Source organism: Acartia tonsa, chromosome 7 (genome assembly GCF_053477335.1).
Source record: "Acartia tonsa isolate MP-2025a chromosome 7, ASM5347733v1, whole genome shotgun sequence".
NCBI lineage: Eukaryota > Metazoa > Arthropoda > Copepoda > Calanoida > Acartiidae > Acartia > Acartia tonsa.
In genome coordinates, this window is record NC_137266.1 from 22953239 (window position 1) to 22974780 (window position 21542).

Genomic DNA, 21542 nt, shown 5'->3' on the forward strand with positions numbered 1-21542 from the left:
GGAGAGAGGGTTTTTTGATAGTGTCTCCATATCTGAAGTCGAGGAAATTGATCGGGTAAGTTTTTTATTTTGTTTTACTTTGTCTCTTAGCTCTCATTTAATAATTATGTTTCTTTTGGTAATCTTTTAAAGTATTTGTTCATTTTACTGACTTCATTGAATCTTTCAATGTCGTCAATAGTGATGAGCCTAAAATGCTTCGCTATTTTGGGGGGTAGTTGATAATTTCCAATCAATTCTGTCTTAATCACTTTTAACTGTGTCGGATTTACTCTCGCTATAGCCGTTGATACTATGTTTTCTATTGTAATAAGTGTTTTTCCCACATGTCTTACTTTATAAACATATAGGTCAAATAATGGTTTATTTTTATGAAATACGTGTCCTTTTTGTGCGTCTTTTTTGAGTAGCACAAATTGGTTAATTTTTATTTTATGTGGATATCTATATTGATTTAATTTCTTAATTTTCTTTTCTTGTCTTTTTATAATTACTTCTCTTGTTTCGTCATGTAAGCTTTTGAATGGTTTTTGAAATTCTTCAAACCTTGTTTCTAATGATTTTTCATCAAAGCTAAATTGAGGCTTAAATAAATCGTCTGTTTGAGTTATCCCTCCCTCGAAACCGTACAGACTTAACCAGTGTAAGTTGTACGGTGAGAGGGAGGTTCCTATCAGTTTCATTGTATTTACAATATGGATTTGTGTGCTTAACGCAGTTTTGATCTTTATACTTCCTGCATGGGCCCTAGCTATTCTTATTAAGTTTTGGACTATTTTGATACGGTTCTCTATATTTCCGCGACTTGCGGATTTATAGGGAGCCGAATCTAAAAATCTAGCCCCTAATTGTCTCAGTAGTTCTGTATTATTCTGGTTTTTTAGATTTGTTCCATTGTCACACCATATAAATCTGACTTGTCCATGAATCATAATATAATTAGCTAGGCCCATTTCAACACTTTTTTGTTTAAGATTTGGCAGGAAGTATAAAGTAAGATACTGTGTTGCCACATCCATCGCGACTAAGATTCCTGCGATATTTTCTAGTTTCATATCTTTGTTTTCATTTAGTCGCTTTGGAAATTCTAGAATGTCAATAGTAACAATATTGTTTCTATAAAAATTTGCTCTTGTTATTGACGTTTGTTTTTCTAATTTCATATGATTTGCCTTGCTTTTCAGGCAGGTGAAACATAATGATATTTGGGCTGTTATTATTTCAAATAATTTTGACTTATGTTTTACATAGTAGATTGTTTTTATATTATCATATACTTTTTGAATTCCACTATGTATCATATCAGCATGCGTTAGTGCTGCAACATATCCATAAAGTTTAAAAGGCAAAATTAGTTTATTATTATAGTATTTTAAAGAAAATGGGTAAACATCGTTACTCATGCCTTCATTTATTTGTAACATTATAAAGGTTGACTTATTGAATACTCTAAGTCTTTCAAAAGTTGCATTAGCGTTAGGCCTTAATATAATGCTGTCATTTTCCTCGTCTTCTATATGACTGGGAAATTCATTTTCGTTTTCTTTAGAGTTTTCTTGTAGTTTTACTGATTGGTCTAGATAATTTTCTATTATTTCTTTTCGCATGATTTCCCTTTCTTCCCTGGTTGGTTTTTTATTTAATCTGTGTTCTAAAGATCTTAAACTTTTTGCAAGCACTGGTTGATTTGAACTATGTAATATTGAGTTTAAGTCATCATAATTTATTATGTTGTTATCGAAAGTATTTTCTAAGCTGGGGGAAAGTGTGCTTTTATTCATACTTTCTCCCGCATTTGATAATTTATTATCTGGTATTTTAATGTTACTTTCTAATTTTTTTCCTTCAGATTTTTTAGAAAGTTTATCTTTGCTTTCAGGGGTTAAGGGATCATTAATTTCATTGGTTTTATTCTCTGTTATTATTATTTCGTTGTTTTTGCTAACTGTTTTTTCTGATAATTGTTTACTTTCAATTTTCTTAGAAATTTGATTTGTAGTATCTTTCTTCGGAGTATTTATTACCTTTTTTTCTTTATTATTACTTATTATGTCAGTAATAATATGTTGTGGAGTGGGGTATTGTACCTTTATAGGTTTTTTGGTCGGCGTTTTTTCAGGCATTATACTTATCACTTTTTCTTTAATTGCCTTCCCTGTTTTTTTCAACTCCTCATATTTTTTAATAGCTTTGTCCGCCACTCCCCTTGTTATGGCTTGAATATCTACTTGATTATTTTTATTTTCAAACCCTTCTCGGTCACGAGCAATGGGTGTGGGTTCGTAGATTTCAAAATCTTTTCCTATGTATATTGGTTTTATGTTGTCAATTATGAAATTTAGTCTTTCTTTTTGCTCAGGCAGGAGCCTACTTACGAAATCAGCGAGTTGCTCTTTTGTTGATATACTTAAAAATGAAATATATCGTCCTACCCAAAATAATATTTTTTGACTTATCCAATCTAATTTTGACTTTCTATTCTCTATTTTAGTATTTTTTAATATTTTAAAACAAGCAATGTTGTCTGTCAATACTAAAGTTTTTACAGGCTTTATGTCCGTCTCAAAGAAAGTAAGTCCCTCAAATATTGCTAAGATTTCTAGATAGACAATGCCTGTCTGCTCCATAACATTTGGGGCAACTGTCTTTGAGAAGAATCCTAAAATTTTACCTCTGTTTTTTATGTCATTTGTGCCTTTTTTCATTGATTCTTCTATTAGAGAATATATTTCTTTGTCACTTATATCTAGATTTTTGTCTACCTTCTTGTAGATTTTTTCGTTTATTTTAACATCGTCTTTTGAGCCAATATAATAATATATCCCATTATAATGTATTATATTTATTTCAGATGACTCTGTCTGAGAAAATCGACGATGGAGATCTTGGTCAATAAACTTCCCGTCTCTGCATGACTGGTAAGTTAATTTTATTTTTCTTTTGCTGAAAGTCGAAAAAGACATAAATAGGAACATTTGATAAAAAGGACATTCTTGCGGGTATCCCCCAGCCCGCAAAGTATTCATTCTTTCTACGAATAATTTATTTTTCTGTAATTTATCCAATTCTACATTATCTTCTGTTGTTTCAAGAAGATAGGCCAATTCTACATTCATTGTATAATGTATGGAAAAATTTGTTTTCCATTTTTCAAAATCTTCATTCTTGTCAATGTTTAAGAAATTAGAAATTTTATGAAACAATGATAAATAATCTTCATCTTGGTGTATTATACCAATTTCATTTGAATTATTTAAATATGCCTTTATTTTTTCTGGCATTTCTAAAAAGGGGGGGAGATTAACTGGTATTAAGTCCCTTATTTTATATCCTATTAAAGTTGCACCGATTGCGTTCTTAGATGCATCGGTATAGAGCAGTTGAACATCGCAATCGATGGCTGCGTCATTACTAAGGGAATCTTCTAAGAAAATCTTTTTTATGCTTTGGAAATTATACTCGGCTTCTTCATCCCAACTAAAGTTTCTTACTTGTTTATATAAAGCATTCATATGGCCATGTATTGTTAGGGATAAAAGGCTTCTATAGTATTGAAGATTTCCTAAAAAGCTTTGTAGATCTTTTAAGTTTTTTGGTCTGTCTATTTTAGCTATAAATTTCCTTTTCTTATCAGGGATTACAATTTTCCCTTCTCCTATATCGTAACCAAGAACAGTTACTTTTTCCTTGCTTAGATCTACCATAAATTTGCATTTATCTAGATTTAGTTTAAGATTAAGTCTATTTAATCTACTAAGTAGTATATCTAGTTTGGCTAGATGGTCCTCAATGCTTTCTTCTTTCCAAGAAAACATTGAGAGATCATCAAACCAAACTAGAAGTAATTCAATAATTTCTTGTAGACCCATCTTATTTATATGGATGTTGGATAAAATGTAGTGTAAAAGTAAACTAGGTGTCCCTGCATATCCTGTTATAGCACGTTTGAAACGAAAACACCCAAAACTAGTCACTATGTTACTTACACCACTTTCTAAAACTTTATCTGATAATCTTAAGTTATAAAAAGCGTTTTTAATGTCTACAAAAGTGCCATATCGGACATGGGGTAATATTGATTTAAGCGTTTGCATGGGATCCATTGTTATACTACTTACATTATAAGGGATACTTTCATTAACTTGCCTAGCATCTATTATTATGCGGGGGGGAGCTTGCCGGTCTTTTCTCCCTGTAACAAATACTGGAGAACCAAATTGTTGGTCTGGGGGCGAGCATTCTATTATATCCATTTTAATGCAAAGGTCTATAAAATATCTTAAGTGAAGGGTATCTACTAGAGTTAAATTATAAACTTTGGTATTATGGTTAAAGTTTTTTGGACAAGGAAAGTCCATTTCTACATTTGAAGCTCCTATATCAAAATTGTGACTAGCACCCGAGTTATACTTTAGTAATAACTCGGCTACTTTTTGTTTATGATTCTCATTTGTTATATAATCTAATTTTGCTTTAATTTCATCTAATGTTAATGGCGGAGGGGGGAGTGGAGCGGTGATTTCAATCCCTTCTTTGTTATTTATAAACTTATCTTCTACATCTTTTAAGCAAAGAGCGCTATTTTCATCTGCAGAAAATATACTATTTATCTTAAGTTTTGTCTGAATACTTTTATATATTTGGTCCTTTTCAAATATAATAGTCTTAGGCTGGGGTTTTTTCAATTTTTTAGTTTCACTTCAAATGGGAAACTTTCTACTAGTTTGGTTAAATAATTTGCTACTATATTATTTTTTATGTAGTGTTGTAGTATAATAAAAATGGCTGAAACTATAGAACGAAAATTCATTTGTACTACTAGGTCTTTAGATTGCTCATTATTCTGATTTTTTTCGTCCATTGTCTCAACTTTTCTTATAGATCCTATCTTACTTTTTTTAAAACCTTTAATTTTATTAATTGGTTCTTTTTTATTTTCAGGTGTGTAAGGGATTAATCCAAGCAAGAGATCTCCGCTTTTCAAGACAAGATCGTTCTCTCCCACATTCTTTATGGTCACACCGAGAGTCACGCTGTTTTTGCGATCAATTTTATATATTCTATAGTAAATGCTTATATTGTTGTGGTTGCTATGATGAGGTAGGTAGAGTTCTTCTTGACCTTTATTTTTTATACTAAATATTTCCTCTTTTTCCTCCCCTTGACTGAGTTTAATATTGTTGATGTTTACACAATATGGTATTTTAGCTTCTTTAGTTTTTTTCACTGGGTTAAGGTTTATTGTTATTTTTTCCCCTTTAACTTCTAATGAAATATTCATCTTGGTCATAAACGGGCGTCCTAGAAGGCTAATATTATCTTCCTTTAGTATATGAAAGTCAAGGAAAACTTTACCTACGTCGTCAAATATGCATGGTATTTTTTTACAGGATTCAACTTCTATGTTGGCTCCTTCTACCGAATTAAGGCGATATTGTTTGGCACTTTTTAGGAACTTGTATGTGGGGAGCAACTGTTTAAGTAAGTTGGCTGATATACAGTTGACTGCTGCCCCACAATCAAGTTCCGAAATGTGCCTCTGATTGTTTATTAGATAGGGTACCTCGATTTTTTCGAGTACAGAAATGTTTGATTGAATAATTTTGATTTTTAGGCCTTCTTCAATATTATTCAAATCAAACATTTTCTCATTTTTGTTACTGATTGTGCTTATCCACTCACTCAATTTTAACTTCCCATAATTAAAACAGTATAACATAGTGCTTATACCCATTATTAACCATGGCGCAAAGTGACCAAGAGAGTTAATAAGCATTATCAGTAACAAAGTACTAATTAGTGTGTTTTCCTCTAGTTTATTTTTAATCTTTGATTTCATTTTATTGAATATGCTATTATTTTCTGGGTCATTGTTTTCAATGTTTTCCTCTGATTTTTTGTATTGATCTATGTATTGTGTTTCAGAGAACAATGATTGGCTTATGGTTACTGAATTGTCTGGAGTTTGTGCGCTATTCCCTTCAATATTTATTGTACCTTCTAATAAGGTAAATATATCTGTTTCTTTATCAGAGGTTTTGTCTGTTTGTTCGTCATTTAAATTAATATTAGCAACTACGTATGCTAATTTTTCTATTTTTTCTTCTATATTGTCCGTATTATTATTTTCTTCAAATTCTTTAAAGATTTCGCATAAATTGGTTAGATATTCTTCAGAATTTGTACTATTTGTACTTATATTGTCATCATTAATACAGTCCTCTTTGTCTGATAGAATACTAATATCGTCATCGCTATTGTTTATGAATTTTTCTAATTCATCTTTTATTTCCGCTCGACTCATATTACAGTTTTCCATTAGTAAGTCTGTATCATCAATGTCATATTTAAAAATGTCACTTGGCAATTCTTCATTGTCCTCGTTACTATTATCTGTGTTTAATGATTCATTATTCGGATTGTTTTCTATTTTGTTTATATCTATTTGTTCGTCTTCTGATTTTTCATCAGACTGATTTGTTTGGACGTTATTATCATCCATATAAAATGAAGGGGTTATTAGTGATTCGAGACTGCTTGTCCGACTATAATTGGGGGTAGACACGTTACTTGTAGTTATAGAAAACATATCATTAAATTCCTTATCGATTTTATTTACATGAATATTTAATGGTTCTAATATGTTTTCCTCATCAATGTCCGAATTTTCGTCCTTATTTTTTGTTATCTCATGCATTTTTTGATTTAAAATTTCAGTATCTTGTAATTCTTCAAAATTTAAGTTCGTGTTATCTAGACTTTTTTCTACTTGTTCTAATTGGTTTAACTCTATTATGTTATCTATTTTAGGTTGAGACGTTAATTCTGTGTTTGTATCTGGCTCCATGAGTGGAACGTGTTGAATATTATTTAATGGTGAGTTTTTTTCATTTATATTTTCTTGGCGGCAACCGCCGGGCATTTCCCAATAAGTGTCGGACATATTTACTTTATTTACATTAAGTTGGGCTTGTTGGGAGATGCTCGGCTGCCTATCTAGTTTTTTTCTGGGATATTGCAGTGATTTATGGGGTGGTGCCTACGGAATAAACCGTATTTTTCGCACCTCTTGCATGGATCTTGGCAAGGCGTCACCCCTTTAAAAATAGGACAAGTATCGGCAGCGTGGCTGTCCTGATTGCATAAGAGACATTTTAATTGTAGTCTTATAGCTGCTTCCATCCTTTTCTTTTCAACCCAATCCCTATTCTTTTGGCGCTGATCTGGGTCAGGATGTCGCATACAATGTTCCTCCAAATGTGTTTCTTTTGCACAATGAGGGCAAGGGGGGAATATTTTCCTTGGAGGCCTATAGTTTTGATTTTGGACTGGTTTATTTTGGTTTTCATTTGTGTCCACCTTTTTATCTTCAGTTATAGGCATTTGTTTAACTGGTTTTGGGTTAGACTTATTTTCCTTTTTTCCCTGTATTTGACCTATATTTGCCTTATTTTCGGGCCTTTCTTTATTTCTCCTTTTCCTTTCAATGGCTTGGTCAAAGAAAATTTTGTTAACACTAAACCAGTTTAGAATAACTTCAAGGTTGCAGTCTGGGGTGTTAGTTGCAGTTATAAAACTACTTTGCAAGTTACTAGGGATAAGATAATTATTCACTTTTTCCCTTAGCTTACTCATTTGAGCCTCTGGTGTCTGTCCAGTCTTTTTTAGCCACGCTGCCAAATTTATGGAACAAACATTAGGGCGATCCTCATCTTTAGGGGTGAATTTGTATGTATGGAACTTTTTCTCATAGTCCGAAGACGTAAGTAATTCACCTCCTATTGTTGTGATAATTTTGGTCACAAATTCAGTCCCTTTTAAGCTATTAGGATCTATTTCTAATTGGTCCATTTTATTTCGGGCCTCTGGGCTGAAATAATGAGCCAGAAGATTATTGTATGTTGAGTGTGTAAAAGGCCTTTTAAAGTCATTTATATATGAAAAGGATCCTACAAAGAGTATAGGATTAGTAGCTTCAGAAAAGGTGTTCGGTATCTTACCGAGCACCTTTATCTCTTTGCTAATTCTATAATGATCACATGGTCCTTTAACTAGTGATTTAGGCACAAGTTTTATAATTTTCTTTATATTAAGGTCTACAGCTGAGTGTGCGGATGATAGTAACTGCTTGAGTTGGTGGACCTGACTGTCTGATAATTCTAATTGTTTTAAAAGGTTGGTGTTTTTCTCAGCTTTATTTTTATAGCCGTAGGAGCGTTCGTCATCGCTTGACGAACTGTTTTCTGACGAACTACTAGACCAATAATGTTTATCCTTTTTATTTTTTCTGTCTTTTTTTCTGTCATTGTCACTGTCTGTGCTACTATCGTCGCTGCTATCTCCGTGACCTTTTCTTTCTCTTTGTTTGTTTTCTCTTTTTTTATTGCCTTTTTTATCTTTTTTGTCGTTTTTGTCATTTTTGTCATTTTTGTCATTTTTGTCATTTTTGTCATTTTTGTCATTTTTGCGGCGTTTGTCATTGTCCTTTCCACGTTGGTCCTTGCCGTGGTTTTTGTATTTTGTGTCTTGTCTGTCATTATCTGTTGTGTCATCTGTATCACTTCTGTCATTTTTGTGATACTTTTTTGTTTTTGTCTGTCTGACAGTTTCAGACTCACTGTCAGATGAATCACTGCTGTATGTGTCATATTTTGTTTGTTGCTTTTTTGTCTTGTTAGTTCTTTTTCTTTTATAGCTGCTGTCTGTATCTGACTGGTCACTAGGATCTTTATTGTGACTTTTTTTGTTTTTGCCTTTTTTATCTATTTTAGTTCTCTCATCTACGTCAGTTGCGTCATATTCAAATTCTGTGTAGTCTGATGGTAGGCCTCTAGCTTTTGGATATGAGTCAATGTCGTTTGGGATATTTTCTTTGATTGGTCTATTAGTTTTGTCTAGTTTTTCTTCCTTAATACGCGGAGGGGCTACTGGCCTATTCTCCTTGTGTACATCGGCTTGTACTGTAATATTTTGTGTCCTGCTTTTTAATTTGTTAAATAGCGACATTGCGGTAGCGGAATTTATTTTTTGACGAGACTCAGCTCTCTCAAGATATTGTATATCTCCGTCAAAATCGTTTGCACGGAGATATATTTCGCTACCGCTGGAATGTGCGTATTCTGGGTTAAATGGATATTGGTTAAAGGGATGATCTTCAATATATAGATCATCATCCAATGATTGTATATGATCTCTAACTTTGCTTGTCATTATAATTTTATTTTATTTTAGGTGTTGCTGTGTGATTATGTTGCCAGAGGCTGCCTTTGTCTGGGCCCTGACCTTCTTTCTACTTTATGTTGCCTTAGCTGTCCGTTTTGTTATAATGATCTGGTTCTATTTTGAATATTTATTGGTAAGTTTATATATAATTTACATCTGTATCCTACATTACTATTATTTTCTCGTTTTGGTCCTTTTGTGAGAATAGAATAGTAATTCCGGGGAGGTATTCACTTTTTTATCTATTTGGAAAAAATAGGTAAAAATGTGAAAAAATTGTATTTTGAAACAGCCTAATGTGTTATTCAAGTAAATAGGCCTTTTTTACTCAATTATATTAGCTAGTTCCAAAATATCCCCCTCTGGAAAAAAAATTTCTATTATTACTATGGTTACTTACTTTGATCGGGTGATGATGAAACCGGTAACGGAACCACTTCTGGGACGTCTCGCTGGTCCCGAGGAGCTAGATTTGTTAGTGTCACCTAGCTACAACTCTCACTTACTCGTAGATACAGCAGATTTAACCGTCCCGTCAGAAATATCAATGTATTTTTTAACCCTTTTGTACCATGTCCTAAATTTTAGGTCAGATTGAGACTAAGTTATTTATACTTTTTACACTTAGAGTCAGTCCGCCCTAAAACTATCAGTTTTCCTACTCAAGTTCTACTGCCAACCCTTATCCCTGGCCTTCAAAGTTTATTAAACAATATGTTAGGACGTTATTTCCTCTGGCCTGGGTTTTAACCCAGACGTATGTTTAATAAGCCAAAAGCGGAGGACATTCTGCTTTACATATTTATTAACAATATTGGGATTAAACCCTAAGATTAAATAAAAAGAAAAAATTCCATTTAAGTTTCAGTATTTTATTTACAGTTCTAAAATTCCAATTTAATTATTAAAGACTATTTTATTACAGGTTTTGTTGCTGTACGAGTTTACATCACAGAGGAACGGGCTTGCTGCAAGATTTAGAAACTGAACCTGAGATAGTGGTACCCTGAAAACTGATGATGTCTTCCCTTGTCTTCTCATATTTATAGACACAGTCAGTGAAAGTTTTTAATATGTGGAAGGTGAGCTAACCCTTTTTGTGATATATACCCGAACAATACAGTGAGAATTTTATAGTCAGTGTCCCATAGAGTAGTGGTTAGCGCACTACGCTGTGGTTGGGAAAATCCGAGTTCAAGCCCCCTCATAGATATTGTACTTGGATGACAAATGCTGTTGCAATTTGTCAGTATATAATCACGCAACCTTCCCTGTGATGCCCTTAGGTTGTAAAGAGGGAGATTTGTAGGAAGTTAGGATCCTACCTATCAAGCAACTGTAATCGTGCTTTCCCTCGTCCATGCTCCTCATTCATATGAGAGTGCCATTAATTAGGGTGGCTTAATATGGAACACCTGCCAAAACTCTAGGCCAGGGTGATGTAATAATTGAGTAGCTTCCACGAGAATTGCGGGTCAGCTTGTAATGTAACATAGAATACACTCAGCTGTGCGCGAAGCTTACCAATCTATGATTGGTCAAAGGATTCTCACCTCCAATCTCCTCGTGCATCTGAATCCTAACTTCAGAGAATCAAGGCTACATACATACATACAGAATTTTATAGTAAATATTAGCAAAAATCACACATTTTATAGAAAAAATATTTAACATACACTATATCATTACTAATATTTTAAAATTATTAGTTTATCTAAAATAATATCTAAAATGTTATCATTTTATTTTACATGTTAAAATCACAAATTTTGATAATCTATTTTTATTTGATTGTTATACAAATTTATTGATAATTGATATAAGTTTATAACTATCCATTTTCCAAAGATGAAAAATACACTTTTTGTGGTAAATTTGTTGTTTTATGGAAACGTTTATCAAAGTAGAAAGTGTGTTTGTCTGTACATTGCAATATGATTTTGTTTGCGCAAAAATAGAAGGTTGTAGCGCGTTTTATTCTAACTAGGCCATTTTAACATATCTGGATAAAACTGGATATAGAAACTGGATAGAGCGAATGTTTTATTTAAATGATTTTCATGTATGTTAAAGTGGAGTGTTCGTCCGAGTCTTTGTTATGTTGGGTGATTTTGTTTTACTTATGTTTTTAGGCCCAGTGAACAAAGACAGGGTCGAGTTCCACGGATTTTACTACTTTATTACTGTTATTTTATAACTTTCTCTTTTTCATAAAGGTCAAGGAAAAGTACTTGTTATTTTATAAAATAATTCTTAGAAACTGTTTTTTGGGTCATATATGACCCATACCCTTTACAAAAAATATGCACTATAACCTAAAATTGCAATATATTCAGTAAATATATGGGAGAAAAAAAGACAGCAAGAGGGAGAAAGAGAGAGAGAGCGTGTGAGAAAGGAAAAAAGAAATGGATATATAGAATGATATTTATTTCTGTATTGTAACAGTGGCGTATTAGAAGTATGTGTTTGAACCAACAAAAAATATTTTTAATCAATTTTAATTTTGAAATAAAAGCATTTAGATAGCAAATTCATTATTGACAAATATACAAATGTATTATACCTTTGGAGTAGCTTTGATACTAAATAGATATTAGTTATTTCTTGCATCGTATTATAAACAGCTTACCGCGGATTTAAAATGTAGAATTATAAGATCAAATCCAGTTTTTTAGCCCCTAGGTGCTAGACATAGTTTTTTTTTTTGTATGGATGTGAACCGGTTCTAATTCACCGGATATGTTAAACGGTTTTGAATGAATAAGAGAAAATATATTCTACTATTTTTAAAAAAGAATAAAATTACCCCTCCCACATTTAAAGTTTTAGTATGCCTTGCCATATATTGCACTAGTCATTATAGGAAATAACATTACTATTGCATTTAAAATTGACAACTATACTTACTTTATACTACTGTACAATATTTAAAGTAATTTTTCCTCTAAGTTTTGATTTTAAATAAAAATTGCATTTAAACTTAAGTATTAAGTTTAAATTAAATCTAAATTAGAACTTTAAGTTTTAGACTATCAAGTAACTATACAAAGAAAAACTTTAACAAATCAAATCAAAGGAACTTTTTTACCAGTAGCTTTAATTTAAAACCATCTACTTGTTTATTCAAAATTTACTAAAATTGATTGATATTACCTGTCAAAATTGAAATTAAAGCTGTTTTACTATGGTCAATAGTATAAGAAGGCTGCTCTAATGAAACAAGGATAACAACATCCATAAAAGCGAAGCGAAACGGTAGGATAGACGAACATTAACTTTTGTAGAGTGTTAGAGCTGAATATGCAAAATATAAGTATAAAAGTTTTGACAAATTATACGTAAAATTGTTGCAAAACTTCTTAAATACAGAATACTGTTCAAGAACATACTTACATTTTTTAGGACTTGATAATAGAGATGTTTCGCTTATGATATTGTACCTTGTTATAATTGGAATCAGTTCTCCATAAATCAAATCAAACGGATCATTATATCACATAAAAATTTGTTGTTAAAAATCAGCATGTTTAAACTGGACGTAAGGACATTTTGGTAACGATTATAGAGTTGATATGCTTTCTAAATCGTACCTAACATCTACTGGATTCATCATGCAAAGTTTGAATTCGATAGACAATTCTAACATGCCAAAGTAAACGAAAAAAGCAAACCGTTACGGACGGACCGACCCTAATTATAGAAAAGCTTTACTTTTAAAAACAATTTACTTCTACTGTTTTCAGTGTAGTTATATAATTATGAATATTGGACAAGTTTATGTAAAGGAATATGTCCAGTATGAGGTATTTGGAATTCTGAATATCAAAATATAGACAAGACAAGGATATTTTTTTCCTAAAGTAGTGAAGTATGAATTATTAGATTTAATTTTTTTTAAAGAAGGTTTATTATATAGTGTTTTACTTAATTTAAATTGAAGTTATACTCGAAAATAGTACTACAATTTTCATGACAGCTTTGTACTGGATGATGTGTTGAACCTAAGCTAACTATCCTAGATAACTGTACTTTTTATCCACTTGTTCAAAATGTATAGGGTAATAATTATATTTTAATACTAATTTTAACCTTTTATTATATAAGTAAATTGATTAATTATATGTTTGTAGGTAGAGACAGATCTTACTTAATTAAAGATTAGCTATGCAATCAGTATCATGTAAAAAGATACCCATAGGAAAATCTCTTTAATTATTTATTTTTATGTTTTTTACGGCTTTTAAATCTTACCTGTGCTAAACTTACAAAAAGATACCTTTAAAGTTTTGAATAGGTAAAAGAATGTTTTTTTTACTTAGTTTTTATATTTTTCTTTAAATTTTTTATATATATCTATTACCACTCTCTTTAATAAGTGCACCATGATACCTTTGAAAACAATATTGGAAATTTGTCAAATTAAATTTTGATGAAAATGCACACTAACAGTTTATTTGTTTTTCAAAGGCCAAGTCATTGTGTAATCTTTATTGAATCATTGAGTTTTTCAGGTTGTAAATACAATTAATTAGTAAATATAAAATAAGTATTTATTGTTAAGTTGGATATCTAGCGTAAAAGTTGTCTAATGTACTAATTTTTCAATTCTTACCAATTTTGATATTAAAAGTTGGGTATCTCAACCTAAAATTTTCAGGTCACAAGGACAAAACATTGTCTTTTAGCTGCAAAGTATTCAAAATGATCAATAAGTGTTAGTTAACTGGCATAACATTATTTTTAAAATAATCTCAAATAGTTATTTTTATATCATCAGACAAATAATGCAAGTCTATACTTTTCAGCAAATAAAATTGTAGAGTTGCTTCACAACTAATAAAACAATGCATTGCAGCAAAAGCACACATAACCACACATAAAAACTACAATTCTGTAAATAATTTAGATTTAAGAAGGAATTCTTCAGTAGTATATAGAAAATACATTCAGGATAGTAGATAATACTTAGAACATGATGATTGGATTTTAAAAAGTTGATTCTTTTTCATTTTTACTTTGATCTAGTCTAAAAGCACATTTAAACAAAATCTTAAAATTAATTGTATATGATACTTTAAATGACAAAACTTTTAACCCTTTTTAGTGTCGTTTTCTACAAAGAACAATTTATACATTTTGAAAAGTCAGATATTCTAGAAATATTGTTTGACTAGTCTAAACCTACTAATTCATTTATCCAGAAATGTTGGTTGCAGTTACGCCTATGTTTTCTTTGCTGCAAAGCACTGGTTTATGTTCTCATAAATTATAAATATTTTTTCTAGGTTTCCAATACTGTTTTATTTTCTTCTTTATTAGGAGTTAATAATTTTAAATACTTTTGTTTGATATTAAAAGTAAACTTTCAAAAATACAGTGCATGCACTTCCAACAATTAAATATTCTAATGATGATTGTTGCCCTTGTCAATAAAAGTTTAGAGATGACAATTCTCTATTTTATTAGAAACAGATTTTAACTTTGGAAAAAGTTTGGACATTATCCTAATCACTTCAAATAAACCATTGCCAATTTATATTTTTGTTGTTAAGTTATAAAATTGTTTTTACCTACATTTTTTTAGTTATATTGTAATTATCGCCAAGAATTTTTTAAAAAAGTATAAAATAAAATATTAGAATGTAATACTATTTAACTAAAGTGGAAAAGGAATTGCAAAGTTCTAAATCTCTGCCATCTATCCAAAACTTTGACATAAATTTCTTTTCCGATATTATAAAACTAAGAGATTATACAATTGAAACCAAAACTTTTCCTATCATCTACCCGGCCTAACTTTGTAATGAAAATTTCCAGAGTTTGATAAATATTTTTCCAAGTAGTAAAGCTAGCTTTAACTATTCTATCTTCTTTCTCTAAATCTGTATTTATTCAATGGAAATACTCCTTGGTTATGTTGAATATGTCTTAATTAGTTAACTTTGTATTTCTTGAAAAACAATTTAATTTGTTAAAGCTTGAATGTTTGAAACAAAGTTTAGACTTGTGTACTAAATGCATTAATATTAGACATTGCAAGTAGACTGGCTGTTTACACATTAGACTAGGAGAAGTTAGACTGACTAACAATGAAGTTGCATTAAATTAAAAGTAACATTTTAATAATTTTAGTATTTTATTGTTAATTTATGATTACCATTCCTTGTATCTAAATATTAATAAATCATTTTTAGCTGCTGCCTTGGGAATCTTAATACAAAATTGTAAATTTTTTTTGATAAATTGCATTATATATTAAGTAAGGTCTGCAACTAAGTGAGGTGTTTGCCAAGTTTAGACAAATCTGACTAATTAAGATTTAGATGCATTCATTTTCCCCATGTACCAAATCATTAGATCATGTCCAAGGATAAATAATGCAGGTTGCATAGTTAAGAACTATTCAGGCTAATTCATTGTCAACTTCTTAACACTGTTTATCACCCAAAGGTCACAAAAAGTCAAAACATAAGTTTAAGGATATGACATTATTATGCAAGATACATTTCTTTTAATTAAAAGAGATTTTTTTAATGAAATAGGTTCTTGATAGAAAATTCTGTTTGCAAGAATTTGATCTTCTCTTTTCTTGAGTATAAGTTTTATTTCAAGGAATTATGAACAAATGTTTTACCAAAGTTACAACTTCAAATTTTTATGTTACTACAATACACCCAATACTTTCTACAAGAAAAATGATTCATTTGTCATCTAAGATAAAGAATTATTAAAGAGTTAATAGTATCAGAGCATAGTTAAATCATAGGATACAAAGTAAGGGTTAAATGTTTCTTTGCTGTTTTATAAAAAGATTGTTAAAATTCTCTTATGGAATTTAAAATCCCAAAGCATGCATGTAAGTATGTAGGTTTTATATACATATATGTACTAGGTAAAGTCTGCAAGGAATTAGGTTTATGCCAATATTAGAAAATGCTTATTTTGTAACTTGTTTCTTTTTTAAATTTAACACTGAAATTTCCAGAGAAAAGGTATTCCATGAAACCATAAGATCTCAATTTAAACAGTCAAATAAAGTACATGAGTAAAATACCTTTTCGGCATTTGATTGTAGGACCTTGTTTTTAAATCTTGATTGCTTTAGATTTTGCAAAAAAATACTTCCCCCTTTTTGTAATCAAATGCAGTACCTTATTTGAACTAACTGAAACCAATCTCCAAACAAACACCATGTAACATTGTACACTTAAAATACCCCTATAGGTTATGATATTACAAATATCTGTCACAAGTCTGAACTGTAAAAATGTGGTCAAGTAAATATTTAAATAAATACCCACCACACATGCAAAACTTATGTAGATCCCCAAGGTTGTTTATCAAAATATCAAGGTTATAAGCCAGGGTATACCATACACAATTTTTTTCTTAACTGTTTCAAGCTATAAAAGTATTTTTTGAAGAACAAACGTTTTGGTTTTTAAAGGAAAGAATGAGCTGAAGTCCAATAAAATTAGTATTAATATTACTTTAATTGTATTTTGAAGTGTGTTCACATTTCACTGTTTATCTGTTTTTTTTTGTAATGTTATTCACACCTTGAAATATTGTCATTCTTTTTTTACATACCTAAATTTTCCTAAATTTGTATTTAGGCTACATAAACCATGTATATAACATACCTTTAACAAACAATCTTCCTACAAATAAGCAAAAAAATACTGTTTTTCTTTCGTTGTTGACCTTTGGCTTCAACCATTTTTTATGGGTAACACTTATCTTTAACGAAAGGAAATAAGGTTTGTTTGTAATGAAGATATTGTTCCACTATTTTTTAGGTATCACTACAGGGCAGGATTTTGGCTATTTTGAGGGGTTGGGGATCTCCTACGCCATACCTTCTCTATAAAAAAAGATATACTTCGGTGTAAAGCTTTCCTTACTCTTGTTAAACTAAACCCCTCGAAGATATGGGGAAACAGTAAGTCTCTTATTTTTTCTCGTATATTTGAAGAAACTTTAAGAAGCATGTGTATGAAAACATACGTTTGTATGTTATGTTTTGGTCATTCTTCAAAAAAATAAATGCACTTTTTTCATTCAGATGTGTATTTTTATAGCGTAGTTACACTTTAGTCGGTATTATTTCTGTATGTCCGAATGACCATCACCAGAAAAAAACAGGGGAAAAGTTCTAAGACTGAAACTTTTGATAAAAAAGAACTCGTTTTACTTCTTTTTGTTACTAACCAAAACTTTGTTGTATAATTATCGTAAAACTACTGTTTGCTTTACTTCTTGTTTCATAGCTTGTAAATTCACCGCTGCAACGGACAAAAATTTTCCTTGTATCACATATATGAATATATACAAATAAGGCTTGACCTAACTATACATAAATGTTCCTTTTAAAAGTATATTTTCATTAGAAATAGAACTATGAAAAAAAAGACAACGTTAATGTTATTACCAATTAAGGCAGCAATCTGTTTTCCTGATCTTTTGACATTGTGGGGCGGATAATGAGTTGTGCCTGTTTTTGAGTCCAAGCAATCTCTATTCTGATTCTAACAAAATTTAGGGAAAGAAGGGACATTGGACTATAATTTGTAGTGTTCTCCAAAGTTTTGTAATTACGTTCTCTCATTCGTTGGTTCAAACTTTAAGTGCTTTTACTAAATATTGATTGGTAGGTAAAAAAGCAGTGGTTTATAGAGTATATTTTCTGCTAATAACAAAATATCACTGACAAAACTTTTTATTTATTTTACATAATAAAATAATGATAACAATTGAAAATCTAATCACTTGAGAAATATTATGTGAAATTAGAAATAACAAATCTCTAGAAATGTTTCTTTTCTTTAGGCAGTCTCATAAACACTCAAATTTCACAATGGTGTTCATTAAAAACACATAATTTTTATATAGATTTGTATAGCCAATATAAATTCCAGTGTTTTTTTTTATAAGTAAGCATTTTCTTATAAAATTATGAAACCATTACAAAAGGGAGTTAAATTCTTAAAGCACAATTACAAATATATAAACACAAATGGCCATGTCATTCTTAAAATTTACGACTTTAACATGTAAAACCTTTAAAAATATGGTTATATCTTTTAAAGCATGACTGATAGACAAACGTACAAAACAATGTATAGACTAGATGTGCATATGTCATGGGAATCTTCACTGAAAATTTCAGCTGTCTATCTTCAATAGAATCTAAGAGAAAGCTGACCGACTGACAGACAGACACAGTTAGTTATAAAGTAGCTTTGCTTCTAACACTTTGCACTGTACTGCATCCTAAAGATACATTAGCATATTTTTAAGATATTGTTGTATTGTAGAAATACCAAAATTATAGGCATCACCTATCGTTTAGTATTGGATTTAATATACCTTAGATCTTACACTAGATTTTCATGTACTATAATAAAGTGAACTCTGTAGCGGGTTAAAATAATAATCTCCCCCATCCCCTCCTTTACCCATCCTCTCCCCTCCTACCGGATAAACGGCCCGACCAATAAATGCGAGGTGATATTGCAACCTAAATTGACGACAATTTTTCTTCTGTCATAATATCCATGTGTATTCTACATTCATTTGTTTAGTATTGATGGTTAGATGAAGATTATTGGTCTATCTTTGCGGTTTTGTTAACCTTAGACTAGTTGCATGCAATAGAGTGGAAATAATACTGTTATGTAATAAAGTGTTTCATATTTTATAAGCCTTTAAGTATATTTTATATTTATATTTGTTATACTAGTACCCAAAGTTTTATAAACTCTTTTGAAATGTTGGCATAAAGTAAATGGAGAAAGTCACTCAAAACTCAGACATGTGACGTCATAAAATTGAGTGATTATCAATCTCTTTTTAGGGGTTTTCTTTCCCATCTCATCTCCTTTATTTTTATTTTTACATGTCTAATTTTTTAGTGACTTTCTCAATTCTCGGCAATTAAGTACTTTTATTAAATCTTAATTGTTTAACTTTCAACCAAAAAGTTTTAATTCAAAGGAGGGGTAATTTTGTTTATAAACATTTGGAATGTTTATTAATTTGTCATGCTTAGTCATATCCTTTAAAATACCTGTGATAAGCACTATTAGAGAACATAAAAATGTAATTATGATATAATTGCAAATATAGACATAGATAATGTGTCAGTTATGGCCACTTTTTATAATGCTATATAGTCGACGCCAATCAAATGTTGGGTAAAATGTAGAAATACATAGATATGGATATTGGTATTGATTGATGGTTTAAAATGGTCCCTTCACAGTCATTATTATATCTTGGGTATAAACAGTGACATAGACAAATTTATAGTGGTTTTAATTAACTTAAGTCATGCATTGTTTACATGAGGCCATTTTTCAGAGTATATAAGAATGTTTGAGCTTAAATATTTCCGTCGGTTGAACACCAGCGGCTAAGACCAGGGGCCTTTAGGGGCACTTTGATGAAGGAGGGAGGGGAGAACCAACTCTTCACTTTTAGAGGAGATTTCTCGAGGGGTGGAGTGGTTGTACCCACCTCAAATACTTTTAGACCTTCCCTGAACCTATTAGGTTCTTCACTGCAAATGAGAAACATATCAGTTCAGCGGCTAGCGAGATCCTTAGCTACAAACACACAGACAGAAAGACGTCATGTTACTTTTCTATAAGAATAATGGTAGCAACATTATAAAAATAAATTATAATTTTTGACTACAGGAAAAGTTTAAAGAAAATGGATGCAAAATACCTCTCCTTAAAATGGGTTTCACGCAAGAATAAAAAAATAACATGGGTTATAAGCTTTGTATTACATGATTTAAAACTTAGAATGTATGTCCCTCTTTGAGTATATAACAGCTTAGAAAACAATAATCATCTTATTTTTCCCAGGAACATTCGAGAAACCATTAAAAGGTGTTTCTGTATTTTAGCAAATTTTAATTCAGCTTCAATATACTTGGGCATGTTTGATATTCGTACGACTGTTTTACGTACGACAGTATATATATATATATATGTCTGTTTTTGACAAATTATCCATTTTTAAAGCAAATCTACTCTACAATTTATAGTTGTTGCTTATCCCTTAGAGCAGCTAAGAACCTTATATAATTATATTTGTAAAAGTGAAAGAATAGCTATTATAGCAAGAGTGTAACAAAATGACTCCAAAAATACATACGATAAGCGAAAAGTAAGGAATAATATGTAAATCAAAAGAAAATAAATTAAAAAGAGATTGATACAAAGTATTAGAGTCCAAACTTATTTTTAAAAAAAATTAATCTACAGTATAGTAATTTGGTTTACCTTAACTTTGGTTAATTATACACGTCAATTGATTGTCAAAATTGTCCTGGATATAATAAACTAACCTAAACCATCAGCATTGGTCAAAAGTACCTCACCCAACCTATTTATCCTCTAATTGTTTTTCAATGAGTTACATCATTTATATTATACAGATACCTTTCTTTATACCTCTTTTTACACTTTTTTTTGTGGCGAAGCTACTCTATAACAGTATAAAATATTTACTCTATGTTTGGAGCTACTTTTTTTGATAGCAGTTTGACATTTTTTTATGAAGATTTCTAAGAACAATGGCTATTTAACATAAATAGATACATGAAGGGATTTTGAATTGTAAATTACACCAGTACCCAAGGTGTAATTTACAATGAACTAAACACGCTCTTTTATTCGTTGACTTAAAAACTTTGTAATTTACCAAATCTTGATTGGTTATTTAATATATATTTATCTAACTTTTGCATTTATTATTTCATTATCAATTAAGTGGTTTATCATCATTGGGATTGTACATAAATTTAAGGTTCATTGTCTTATCCCTTAAGATCCCTGTATTGATGTTTGATGTTAAGATTTCTAAGACCACAGGGTTTCGCCGTTAATGTTTAGAGAATGTCATCCTTGTTTATTGTTCTTTACATACTTTTTTCATTATGTATTATACTTTCTCTGCCTTTTAAGGCAGTGTCTGCCTATATTATGACTTTTTATAATAATTTGTAGTAACAAATTGTTATTTTGAGATTATATATGAAGAAATAAATTTAACCGTAAACTTATATGATGTTATTGATTCAAAAAGATACTATGATTTTTTTATAATTTCATTATATGAAAATAGTTATCTTGTAATTATAGGTTTCTATTAGAATGTGCATAATATCTACGCTAATACCAGTCAAATAAGCTTTTGTAACAGCCTAACAAAATTAGACTAGGTCCTATTTTAAGCTAAACTGGAAAGTCATGTATCGTATCGTTTTTTAGACTATTTCCTACGCATAATGATTCAAGTATTAT

At 30.4% G+C, this 21542-nt stretch overlaps 1 protein-coding gene and 1 long non-coding RNA gene across 2 annotated transcripts in view; both read left to right on the forward strand.

The window, feature by feature from the left end:
* The window catches only part of LOC145325090 (uncharacterized), a 98893-nt gene that overhangs the window by 25334 nt on the left and 52017 nt on the right, over positions 1-21542 (forward strand). The gene's annotated exons all lie outside the window — the stretch shown is intronic.
* Positions 13-10332, forward strand: LOC145325089 (uncharacterized). Its single transcript, XR_013881396.1, has 7 exons — positions 13-55; positions 2852-2918; positions 4942-6008; positions 6811-6876; positions 8095-8175; positions 9232-9355; positions 10148-10332. It is a non-coding gene; the product is annotated as an uncharacterized LOC145325089 (long non-coding RNA).